The following is a 13,299-nucleotide window of genomic DNA, read 5'->3' as shown; positions in this document are numbered from 1 at the left end:
GCAGCCAATGGAGGCGCGAGGCCGGGCGCAGCCGCGTGTTCATTGGCTGCTTGCGCCGGGGCCGCGCGGAGGTGCGGTTGGCACCGCTCTAGGAGGTTATTGTGAGCGCCTGCGCCAGCGGCGCAGGACAGGCCCACTGAGTGGAGTAAGGGCGCCTTTTAAGGCAAGTGGGGCTGTTGAAGGAGGACTGGTCGCACTGGTCAGGCTGCAACTCACGCGCCTTCCTCCAGCAACTGTCTACTCAAAAACAACCTCCCCCATCCTTTTTTTTTTTTAAACTGTGATCACCTATTCATAACTTAAAATTTACCATCTTGATTTTAGACTACTGTTTAGTAATGTTATATACGTTAATGTGCACATTAAATTGATTTAAATTAAATTCACATTGTTGTACAACCAATCTCCAGAACTCTTTTCAACTTGCAACCCTGAAACTCCACCCATTAAACAACTCCCCACTTCCCCTCCCCCAGCTCCTGGAATTCACCCTTCTTTTCTGTCTCTATGAATTTGTTTTACTCTAGGTCCCTCATATAAGTAGAATCATACAGTACTTGTCTTTTAGCGACTGGCTTCTTTCACTTAGCATACTGTCTTCAAGGTTTATCCGTGTCGTAGCATGCATCAGAAGTTTCTTCCTTTTCAAGGCTGACTAATATTCCAGTATATGGATATACCACATTTTGTTTATCCATTCATTCGTGGATGGACATTTGGGGAGCTTTTGGATGTTGTGAATTATGCTGCTATGAACATGAGTGTATCATTTTTTTTTTTTTCCTTAAAATACATAATTTCCTGCCAGGTTCAGGTGGCTAAATTTCTGGACTAAATGACAAGTAGCGTTAGGATGGTTCCTCCCTGCCACTCCCAACCTCCTTCCCCATCCCTCTGATCGAAAGGTCTTTAGGGACAAAGGAGCCTTTGGGTCGGGTTTCTCTCCTCCCCAAAAGGGATGGCCTATCAGCAACTTGACATTTGCTTAAGCAAAAGTCACTCAGAAATTGGCCTCTTATTAGAAACAAAACAAAACACTCACATAGTCCTATCGGTTGAGGGTGGGAATGAATCATTTTATTTGCCAAATAAAAGAGCATTACCTGGTGTCTATGGGCATTTTCTACCCCCAGCGCCAGTGTGTGCTACCACAACTTGTCAATGTCCTGGGGAAGAGGGCATTTTGGCATCTAAACCTCTACCATCCAATATGCCTATTTAAATGTAAATGAATGAAAATAAAATGAAGTTAAAAATTGAGTTCTCCAGTTGCACTAGCATTACTTCAAGTGCGTAGTCCTCACAGGTGCTAGTGGCTGTCTACTGAACAGCACAGATACAGAACATTTCCATCTTCACAGAAAATTCTACTGGAGAGCACTAATCTAGAGTATGACAGAAGGAAAATGAGCCTCCTCCACCCTGGGGCTCTTTGGTGTGAGAAGAGAGATGCGATTGAAGGGCCTGTCCATTCCCACCAGGGGAGCTCATCTCTGCTCTAGGAGCTGGTGCCTGTGCTTGCTGGTTTCAGGGCTGCTTTGTTCTGATTTTCTTCCACCAATATTTGCCACATGGGTTCACTCTGATCTTTGCTTCTGACCCCCAGCTCTGCATGTAGCATCCTGCTTATGCCTGAGGTTTAGCTCCAACCTTGCTTTCTTCTGGAAGCCTTGGTAATTTCTCCTCTTCCTCCTTTCATGACTCTTGGCAAACCATTGATAGGATTTCTTCATGGCCTAGATTGTGTTATGTGGATACCATCTCTGCATTTGGCTATGACTTTTTTACAGTAGGGACCACCTGCTCATTTCTGCATCCTCTTGAAGCCTACCATAGTGCTTGGCACTTACTGTGTGTCCTGGAGGTCTCTAAGGATGGTCTGAAATCTCCATTAGCTCAGAGTCTCATCCCTTAAACGTACAAACTCCTGACAATGCTCTAACCCAAGCATTTTCCTAAAGATTTTATAGAGAGGCAAGGAACCTGGTAGGGCCTCCTGCCTCTCAGAGGGGCCTGGCCTGACATGGACATGGCGCTGGGGGCCCTACTTTGGGAGAGAGGGAAGCCTTGGCAGGAAGGAGCTGAGTGCTTAAGCAGAACCATACTAAGCAGGAAGGAGAGAGAGAGACCAAGGGAATAGTCTTGAATGTTTCAAGCAATTAAGTTTAACGCCTCACTGATCATTTTGCCTTCGGTTAAAGCAGCTTGCTTTCAAGTCATTTTTACAGACACTTTCACGTTTGGTTCTCACGGGGTCCCTGTGAGTTGGGCATTTTTGATCCCTTGCTGTCCATGATATAACTGAGGCTCCCAGAAGGCAATTGATTGCTCTGTGCCTTCAGACAGGACAGGCAGAGCTGCCCCACCAAGGACTGGCTTCCTGTATTCCCTCCAGCAGAACCAGGCTTCCAAGAAGCCCAGGAGGGGGCCATGATGGGGGTGGGTTGGGGACTGGGTGTAAGGATGGAGGCCAGACTAGACCGCGCCAATATTGATGAGTTGGTGGGTTCCAGCCATGTTCCCCAAGAGAGTGTCCCCAGAATCTTGCCACCATAAATCCTGCTCCAGCCTCTCTGGCAATGCCCACCTTCACTTTCAGGACCCTCTGTCCTGTAGCTGAGATGCCAGATTGGGGCCCTGGTGACCTCCTCCTCTGGCTTCCTCCCCTGCACACAGCCTAGGTGGGGCCCCTAGGATCTTACCCTGCCAGCAGGAAGAGGAAGTGAATGGGGAAGATAAAATCTAAAGCCTTGGCCAGAGTTGCCTAACTTGTACCTCCCCATTTCCCACCCACAGGAAGGGTCACCCAGGAATCAAAGAGATGGAAACACACACATGCTGCTTCCCCCCCCCCCCCCGAAGCACCCCTCTTTCCTGTGGGTGTCCCTGAGGGTTTTCTTTAGACCTAAGTCTCACCTCATCTCCTCCTTGGAAAACTTATCTCTCCCCCAGCCAAGGATACTGTCAACTGGATATGCTGTGTATTTCAGTGCCTTGGTAGAGGGCCCCAGAAGAGGGTTCTGGGTGGCCATCCAGCTCCAGCCTGGGCACGGGATTTGAAGCTGGTAACTTGGATGGTCCCTTGTGCCGGGCTGAAGCAGCGGCATGCAAAGCGTGACAGCTGGCAAGGGCCAGCCAGTTACTGTGGCCACTGGCACGGGCCCCAGGGGCTGTCTCAAGGGGAGGCAGCTGCTGTGGCCTCCCACATTGAGGACATGCTTGAGGAGAAACTTGTGTCCACCATAACAACCGCTCTTGTCTTTGCCTGAAGGGGGTTGTGTGTGTGTGTTGGTGATTCCTTTCACTTTGCAGAGGTGTGTGCCTCAGATTTCCTTTTCCTTGTGTAGAAACCTAGTGTCTCCTGTCTGTTCCCCCGTCCCTGCCACCTACTCTTGCTTTGGGTCAAGAAGCTTGGACCTTGGAAATGGCAGACTGGGGACTCAAAGCCTCTGTGATATGTGAGTATGTTTCAGATGCAGCACCATCCCTTTCCTCTGTAAGAACGGAGATGGGGTGTACTGCTGCCAAGCCCCCGTCGTCCTGTGCGAAACTGTCCTCTTGCAGAAAGCCAGCAGAATGTAAACAGTTGGTTGCTAAAATATGCTGCTTAGCTGGCTAGAGCTTAGACCGCTAATGGAATAATGAAGTTCACTTTTTAAAGTGCTACTTACTTCTAAGAAGGTCAATATTCTCTGGAAAGTTTAAATTACCCAGTAGTGTTGATATTCACACTGTCTCTAGGGGAAGTGGCAGCCTCGTCCACTGTTTGCCCTATATCAGGTCCCCCCATCCCATCCAAGTATAACTCTTCCTGGAACACAAAAGTCAGGGAAGGAGCTGCAGAGAGAGTAGCCCTTACCTTTGTTCTAGATTTCTCCTTTCTGGGTAGAGGAGAGTAGTAATAGAGAGGAAATGGGGAAGAGTAGATGGATTATGCTTTGGTAGTTGTTCTTGGACAGGGAGGACTCCTTAGGGATGCTTGATCCCATCTCATCTGGGACCAGCTCGCCAGAGTCTCAGTCACACTTAGAAACAGTTCAGGTTAAATAAAGATTCCTGCTGGGAAAATGTGAAAGAAAATGAGTTTTGTTCACTTTGACAGAGAATACAAGTTAAAGAAGTTGTTGTAAACTGACACAATGTTTATTGTTACTTACAATGTTGTGTAGTTGTTGTGTACAATGCAATATATTGTCACAGTTGTCTTTATTTCCAGTGTGGAAGGGCAAAGGCAGTAATACAGTGTTCTTGGTTCTGATGACAACACTCAAGATTATCAAATGTCATGGGTTGTGTTTTGCAAATATTATAAGAAGGTTTATTTTATTTTCAGTAAATGGCATTTTAGCTTAATAAAGTTTACTACTTAAGGTTATTTCTGAGCCCTAAATTTGTCCTGTGGGGTGTGTGTGTGTGTGTGTGTGTGTGTGTGTAAAAGTTAAGAAAAAATAGGAAAAGAAATTACCAACTGTGTATTTTAGGGGGTTCCTTTTAATTAAAAGTTTTTGTTTGTTTGTTTGTTTTTCCTGAGACAGAATCTCACTGTGTCACCCAGGCTGGAGTGCAGTGGCACGATCTCACTCACTGCAACCTCCGCCTCCCAGGTTCAAACAGTTCTTGTGCCTCAGCCTTCCAAGTAGCTGGGATTACAGGTATGTGCCACCATGCCCAGCTAATTTTTTGTATTTTTAGTAGAGACAGGGTTTCACCATGTTGGCCAAGCTGGTCTGGAATTCCTGACCTGAAGTGATCCACCCGCCTTGGCCTCCCAGAGTGCTGGTATTACAGGCGCGAGCTACCACTCTCGGCCTAATTAAAAATCTTGATATAGCTTTTGGTGACATAGCTCAAACAGATGGGCACGGCCTCTCTCCCCACATGACACATACACACCCAGAGTGACCTAACAAATGTGGAAATCTACATTGATTCTGTGAGCACCAAACAATAAAATCCTATACATTGCTAATAAACATGCATTTTAACATCTCTGACTGTATATGTGAAAAGAACTATTCTTTATAAGAAGTTTCACATAATTATCGTGAAATGCATTCCAAAAGAGAAGTGCATCATTTGTTTTATAGATGTTCAGAGAGAGTTTCTGCCACATCAAAACTTGAAAGCAGGTTGGTGGATGTGAGACAGAGAGATGGAACGTAACTGACAGAGGTTCGCAGAGGGAGTGTGATAAGAATAACCGTGCATGAAGATATGGATATTAGCACATGCTACTTGGAGTCTGTAGGGTTGGTTTGGGGCAAAACAAAAATATCCTCTTAGCCTCCCTGAAGGTAGTAGCTGAAGCCAAATGTTTCCAAGGCTTACACTGATACAATAAAAAGAGACAATTTGCTTGGAAGGCTGTGGCTAATTTATAACACAATGTCCAATGTCATGGTTAGTTTTGTTGCAAAAATTTGGCAGTTTAACCCAGAGTCTCAAGCAGCCTGAAAAGATGCGAGCGGTTCTGGCCGCAGCATCTCTGGCTTGCTGGATGTTCCGAATGGTTCAAACAAGCCCTTTCATAGAGACGTGGGGCCAAGTGCGCTCAAAGGAATGAGGGAAACAAAGGTGGCTCTGAAGTCATTTCCCCGCACTGGGTCCAGCCATCCGGTTTCGCTCCTTCCCCATTGAACCGGCAGAATGCAACAGGAAGAGCGGGGATGAAAGAGAACAAACAGGCCGATGTGTTTGGGGAGAGAATGGAGAGAGGCCGGGGCTCTGAGCTGCTAAACTTTTTCATTCTAGGTTTTCAGAAAGGAGTGAATGATGAATTATAGAAACCTAAAAGGTAATAAAATATGGGTCACTGAAGCGCTGAGGCCAAGTTCCTAAAACACCTGCAGAGGCAGAAGGTTCTGGAAGTCAGTGCAGCCCCACAGTCGCCCGGGCAGACACCCTGCCCGAGACACAGAAGGGAACTGTTCACAAGCTCACCTGTTGTTTTCCCGTTGGCTCCCGGTCCTTCCCTGTCTGTAAGAGCTGACGGCTGGATCTGACTCCAGATTAGACCACCAGGGGAAAGAGAAAGGCGGGGTGAAGACTTCCCAGGGTGCAGTTAAGGAGACCGGAGCTCCAAGGCCACGGCCTTTTTCTCTCGGAGGCGCTGTGACCTGGAAATATTAACTCAGTGGTGAGGACTATCCAAGTTAAACATGCAAATCTTCTTCCCTACAATATTCTAAGGCTTTTCTGCTCAAAGACATGGCCTATTTATGTCTTACAAAGAAGAGTCCTGATCCTCAGATTGGGGATAAGAACAGCTATACTCATCTGAACCTCAATTTCCTCATCTCTAGAATGGGAGTAATAATATTTATCTCCTAGGGTTGTTGCAAAGTTGAGAAGGAAATGTAAGAGATGGCCAGATGCAGTGGCTCACCCCTGTAATCCTAGCACTTTGGGAGACCAAGGTGGGTGGATGGCTTGAGGTCAGGGGTTCGAGATCAGCCTGGGCAACATGGTGAAAACCCATCTCTAGGAAAAATACAAAAATCAGCCAGGTGTAGTGGCGTGCACCTGTTGTCCCAGCTACTTGGGAGGCTGGGGTGGGAGGATTGCTGGAACCCAGGAGGCTGAGGATGCAGTGAGCCATGATCACACCACTATACTCCAGCCTGGGCAACAGAGTGAGACCCTGTCTGAGAGAAAGAGAGAGAGAGAGAGAGGAAAAGAAAGAAATGTAAGTGAGATGTCCCACCCAGAGCCTGGCACATAGCAGTATCTCAGTAAAATGATTAACAGTCGCTAATGTTTATTGAGTACTTGCAATATGCCAGGCACTATAGCTAATACAACCTCTGAACCTGACTCCTCCCACATATTAGAGTGCAGGCTCTGTAGTGAGACCTTTGGGGCTCCAACTGAGCCCTGTCACTTACTTCATTTATGGTTTCCATTCAGACGAACACAGCGTCCCAGCTCTGCTTGTGTAAGTGTGTGCCTTCTCTGCATCCAGCATATGCAGTTTCCAGAACCTTCTGTCCCTGGGCTCGCTGAATACCCAGGATGTTCCACTCATATGACCCTGTTTCAGGGATGCTGTCCTGGACACACTAAGCCAAAATCCAGCAAAAACTTGCTAAAGAAATTGTAGCTGGGCACAATGGCTCACACCTGTAATCCCAGCACTTTGGGGGCCCAAGGCAGGCAGATCACCTGAGGTCAGGAGTTCAAGACCAGCCTGGCCAACATGGTGAAACCCCATCTCTACTAAAAATACAAAATTAGCTGGGCGTGGTGACGGGCATCTGTAATCCTAGCTACTCAGGAGGCTGAGGAAAGAGAATCGCTTGAGCCTGGGAGGTGGAGGTTGCAGTGAGCCGAGAGCACACCATTGCACTCCAGCCTGGGCAACAGGAGTGAAACTCCTTCAAAAAAAAAAAAAGGAGAAAGAAAGAAAGAGAGAGAGAGAGAGAGAGAGAGGGAGAGAGAGAGGGAGGGAGGGGGGAGAGGGAGGGAGGGAGGAAGGAAGGAAGGAAGGGAGAGAAAAAAAAAGAAAGAAAGAAAGGAAGAAAGGAAGAAAGGAAGGGAAGGAAGGGAAGGAAGGGAAGGAAGGGAAGGAAGGAAGGAAGGAAGGGAAGGAAGGGAAGGAAAGGAAGGAAAGGAAGGAAAAGAAATTGTAGAGATGGGAGCTCAGTGTGCTTAGACACCCTTGGAGAGAGAAAGCTGTCATGCCAGCTTTGAGGCCAGGCTACCTGGGTTGGAATCCTGGCTGCCTTACTTATTAACCGTGTGACTTGGGAAAAGATGCTTGCCTGTCAGTACTTCAGTTTCCTCTATCTGCAAAACAAGAATGAAAATCGAATTTCTCTCCTAGGAGGGTGGTGATTGAGTGAGGTGATCTCTGTAGGGCACTGAGAACGTGAGGACAGCGTTAGCTGTCATTATCATTTTACCAAGCCTTGTTATGAGTTGACTGTGTCCCCCAAATTCATGTTGAGGTCTTAACCCCCAGTCCCTCAGAATGTGACCTTACTTGGAAATAGGGTCATTGCGGAGGTAATTAGTTAAGATGAGGTCACTAGGGTAGGCTTCTAATACAACATGACTGGTGTCCTTATAAAAGGGAGAAATTGAACACAGACACTCACACAGTGAGAACTCCATGTGAAGATGAAGGCAGAGATTGGGGTGACACTGAGATTAGGGTGACCCTGCAAGACAAAGACGCTCAAAGACCGCCAGCAAACTCTAGATGCTGAGGAGGGCCTGGAGCAGATCGTCTCTCACAGCCTCAGAGGAAACCACCCTGCCGACTCCTTGACCGTGGACTTCTGGCCTCCAGAACTGGGAGGCAGGACATTTCTGTGGTTTAAGCCACCCAGTCTGTGGCACTTTGTTGATGTCCGCCCTGGCAAATAGATACTGCCTCTGAGCCTCACTCCTCCTACGTGTTAGAGCACAGGTCTGCCGTGAGTCCCCCAGGGCTCAAACTTAGCCCTGCCACTTCCAAGTTTATGAACTCGGGCGAGTGACTCAACTTTCGTGTGCCTGAGTTAATTCACCTATAAATGAAGCTCATAATGACACCCAACTCACAAGAGATTTTGAAAGCAAGGATCCGATGTGTATGTGGCTCACCATCATGTTCACTGTTCTGTGTAGCTTATTTTGGTGATTTCTGGGGACCTGGAGTCTGAAGGCAGAACTCTGCTCTAGGTTAGATTACCTGGGGGTCTTGTTCAAGTGCACATTCTCATTCAGTGGGTTTGAGTGGGGGTTGAGATTCTGTTTTTCTTTTCTTTTTTCTCTTTTAGAGATGGGGTCTTGCTGTGTTGCCCAGGTGGGAGTGCTGTGACTATTCATAGATGTGTTCATAGCTCACTGCAGCCTCAAACTCCTAGGCCCAAGTGATCATCCTGCCTCAGCCTCCTGAATAGCTGGGACAAGGGGTGAACAACAAGACACCTGCGGTATTTTTAATAAGCTCACAGATGAAGCTGATGCTGGTCAGAGGACCACACTTCAAGTAGTGAATAGCAGGTCCCATCAGGGATCATGAGACTGAATTTGAATTGTACAAGAAACCTTCTTTCCATATCCATGTCACTTAGGCACATGAATATTTGATGGAGTGCCCAGCCATGCTTAAGGAAACAGCAAAGTCGGCTTTGGAGAAAACGATGAGGAAACGAGCAGGGACGGATGTCCTGCCTTTTGGGAGGGCTGCTCATTGGTGATGGGGACAGATTCAGAAGAGCCTGAGACCTCGGATCGGTCCTGCCCCTGGGAGAGGGGGTGGATGGATGACATGTGGTGGGTGTGTGATCACCTGGAATGGGGCAGGGTGAAGAAGCCATGTGCCTGGAACATGGGCCAAGCCGATTCTTCTGTCTGACCTTGGCTCCAACTGTTCCTTCTGCCTGAAGCCTCCCTCCAGGTCTTCTCAATGTTGAGGTCTTAGTGAAAATGTGAGCCCCCAAAGAGACCTTCTCAGACCACCCAACCCAATGGCCACCATACCAGTCAGTTACTCTGTGGCCACTCCTCTCTGCTTTATTTTCCTCTTGGCACTCAGCAGCAGCTAAAGCCACCTCAGCACCTACTTGCCTACTTGTTTGTATGTGACTGTTCCTCTCACTCTAGAGGCTTCCATGAAAGCCCTGTTCTCAGCTGGATCCCCAGTGCTTGGACAGAGTTGGTCCCCGAGTAGCTGCTTAATAAGGACTTGGATGAATGAGTGAAGAGGAAGAATCTAGATTGACTGATCAAAAACCTCTGACCCATTCAGGGGACTTCGGTCAGTCATCTGCTGTGGTGCAGAGCCCTGTTCCAGGCCCTTGGAGAAAGTGTGGGCTCCCTGCCTTCTAATCATTTGTAATCTGTTTGGGGATATGAAGGATGCCTAGGTGAACATCTGCCTAGCAATATCAGGTTACCAAGAAAGGCCAAACAGTGGTATGGACGAGGGGTGAAGCCTGTGTGTTAGTTCCGGGGTAGGGAGAGGGGAGGTCATCGGAGCTGCTGTAGACCTGAGCACACATATGCACTAGTAGATCTTATTAAAATGCAGAATCTGGGGTCTGGTTCAGTGGGTTGGGGTGGAGCCCAAGGTTCTTCATTTTGATAAAGTCCCCGGGTGGTACTGATGCTTTGGTCCGAGGACCACAGTTTGGAGGACAGCAAGGCTTTACTTTTGAGAGCTGGGTGAAGGAGAGATTGTTGGCAGCTGAAGTGTCTTGGAAGGGGTTTGATAAGCAGAAGGAATGGGTGGGTTGGGGGGTCGAGAAACGGACAGGCAGAGAGGCGGAGTCACGAGACCATTATGTATGGAATAGGGAACGGGAACAGGATGGAAGGACAAGTGAGGTGGTTGGGGGGAAGGAAGGGGTAAAATAGGGAAAATTCCCCAGCCACAGCCACTGTGATCTACACCCTCCCTGCAGTCTTCTGTTTTTAATAGCAGTTTCTAGAAGGACTGAGACACTGGTGCATTGCCTTCCTCTGGTCTGTCAATCAGTCAGAATGTGTTTTCAGAAATGTTGCAACCTGAGATTTCCCAACAGGTGTTGGGCAGGGGCAGAGCTAGCTCAGCAAAAGAGGCTGCTTTGAAGTCCAGGTTTGCGGGTGCATGCTCTGCAGCAGAGGTCTGTGGTCACCTCTAACCAGCTGTGATGGAGATGTTTCCTGCAGAGGAATAGCCCCACACTTATTTTTTGCAAACCACCTTCACATCTGTTATCTCATTTTAGCCTTACAGAACTCCTATGGGGTTGGGCAGACAACTGTTTGTTTTGCAGATGAGGAAGCTGAGGCCAGCCCAGTAACACTTGATGCAGAGCCCTGGCCAAGACAGATAGGAAAGAATTGTTCTCTGCGTCTCTTATACTGTGCCTCTTGCCTCGGTGCTCGTACATGTTAACATGTACAGCAGGATTGGACACCCGCAGTTCTTTGATCAGAAAAACCTTCCCAGGAAGTTTGCAGAATGATGATCTCTTGATCACTAGGATTTTCTTGCCAGGATGGGATACAGTCCAGCCTCATGGTGCTAGAATATTCTAGAATCTCCCCAGGGTGGGCTTGGCCTCCCATCAACTCCCCGCTGATGGGAGGGAAGGCGGTGCAGCTGTGGCAACTGGCACTGCTTCCCACATTGCATGGAGACTAAGGTCAGAGTCAATTTCATGCTCCTTCCTCCCCTATTATGACCTTCATTATCCTGGCGCATGGCAGCTGCTTGTCTCCAAATGAGGAGACAGGAAGTATTATATCACTATTAATAACATTTAAGAAGAGCAATAACCCCATTATTAACTCCTGTGATTCTTCCCAATTTGAGTGGTGGATGCTTTTAAGTTCTGCGGAGCGTTTAGGGGAAGTTTTCCTTTGCTTTACCAGACCAGAGACTTGCCTGCATTGTTGGACTCTTGCCAACAGAGCAGGATTCATGTGCCCTGTATCAAAGGGAAGAACTGAGGTAGCTGTCACTCTTCAGGTCTAAAATTCTGCAGTGCTGAGAGTATCAGAAATCAGTATTAGCCTGGATCAAAACCGTGTCTCTGCCAAGGACAGGAGATTCCTGGTGCCCCCTGCTCTGGGCTGGGTTCCAGCTGGCTGGGTCACTCATCAGTGGCTGCTTCTTGGTTTCGTCTGTTTCAGGCCCTCCCTGCTCTGAGCTGGTGGAACCGAATGGGGCACAGGGGGATGGCTGCTGCTGGAGAGGCTCGCTGGGATGCTCTCGGGATACAGCTTTTTTGTCACTCCCCAGCCCCGCCTTTATGCCGCCTCTCAGCCCATCTACAGTAGTGTGGGTTCGGGATACCTTCATGGGCCTCTGGAGGTTCGCACTGTAAACAACACACTCAACAGACAACCCCAGCTCCCCATTTACTTCTCTCTCCAGCATCCACTACCCATGTTAAGTTTTGCTCTTTCCACCCTTTTGCCTTTCCAATCTCTCTGGCTCCTCCCTGTGTTATTACACATATTAATTCAGCACAATCCTGGCCCCAGCCCCCAGACCCATCCCCCTGCCCACCAGCTAACAGAACTCACCCTCTTCCAAAGACACATGTTTAACTTAGCGTACTCTTGCGACTCATCATTCTCTTCTAGTCAAAAGCAGTGCTTTTTCTAAGAGGACTTCTGGTGAATGACTTCTCTATGTCTTATTAATCATAGACGCTGACTACAGCCCAGAGAAAGGGAGGCATCATGAGCTGGCGACAGCCCACATTGTGCCCACTCTGTTGGCTCTTCAGCTGTTCACACCGAGCCTCCTTCCCCGGCCTCCCCCAGCACTGTACTGCAGACAGGTTCTCCACCCTGGCCAAGAACTCCTGGGCAGGCCTCTGAGCCCACCCATTTCCCACACTGCTCCCTGTTCTTACCCTCCCTGCTCTCTTGTTCTGGAAGCCATATGGATGTTGCAAATATCCCCGATGCTGAGGCTACACCTTGGCTGCATGTCTGTGGGAGACTGTGTGCCAAGTGGGGAATGCACTGATCATCCAGATTACGGCCTGATAGTGGATGCCTGGTGCCTCCTGTTCTCTGTGGTCACAGTTGGAATCAGAGCTGCCCCTGAATGCTGCGACTCAGCCACCTGCCCTGGGCCTGGACTGCAGAGACCCCACTGGGGCTGTGCCCCTTTCCATGGCTGAGGAGTATTCAGGACCATGGGGACCAGTCCACCCAGAGCTTGCCCCCGTCCTGTGCACGTGCACGAGGCCTGCAGCCCAAGACTAGGGGTGCGGAGAGGAGAGGGATGGAATACGGGCCATGGGGCTTATTTCTCTTCTTTCTCCTGTGTCTCACAATATTCAGAGTAGCCTCATTTGACCCTTCAGTTTTTCCTTTCTTCTGGATAAATGACCAATATCCAAGCTTCCCCTAATATACATAGGAGGAGACCACCCTGGCTTCAACTCCAAACAAAATGTAAATCAGGCAGATTGTCTGTTCTCTCTTGAAAGTCTTTGTAGCTTTCTAACACACTGAGAATTAAATCCAAGGGCCCAAAAGGTTCTACCCAATCTGACCCCTGAGCTTTTGGGTTTTTGGAAGCAGTAGCCATATTAGAAGTCAGATGGTCTTGCTTGGGGCTACATTGAGAGAGAGAGAGAGAGAGAGAGAGAGAGAGGGGCCTTGAGACTGCACAGGGGTGGGGTGGGGGGAGGGTCTGTCTGCTTCTCAGACTCCCTGTCCTGCCCCTTCTCCATCCCTGCTCCCAGCCCCAGCACTGCAGTTACCTTGCTCCAGCTGCACAGGCCCCATGGACCTTTCTTCAACACCGCAGCCTCGTTCCTGCCTCTGCACTATTGCTCTTGCAGTTTTCTGTCCTTGGACCAC

The 13,299-nt window shown here is 48.6% G+C and overlaps 1 long non-coding RNA gene across 1 annotated transcript; it reads right to left on the bottom strand.

Annotated features, from left to right (window-relative positions):
• Positions 1–4,682: 4,682 nt before the first annotated feature.
• On the bottom strand, positions 4,683–12,075 carry LOC117095708. The gene is made up of 3 exons (XR_004442138.1): positions 12,004–12,075; positions 5,941–6,116; positions 4,683–5,787 (listed from the first exon to the last, which is right to left on the bottom strand). It is a non-coding gene; the product is annotated as an uncharacterized LOC117095708 (long non-coding RNA).
• Between the last annotated feature and the right edge of the window lie 1,224 nt (positions 12,076–13,299).

Source organism: Trachypithecus francoisi, unplaced genomic scaffold, assembly GCF_009764315.1.
Source record: "Trachypithecus francoisi isolate TF-2019V2 unplaced genomic scaffold, Tfra_2.0 Lachesis_group14, whole genome shotgun sequence".
NCBI classification, from domain to species: domain Eukaryota; kingdom Metazoa; phylum Chordata; class Mammalia; order Primates; family Cercopithecidae; genus Trachypithecus; species Trachypithecus francoisi.
Note: the sequence above shows the minus strand (reverse complement) of the source record. Positions and strands in the feature narration are given on the sequence as shown.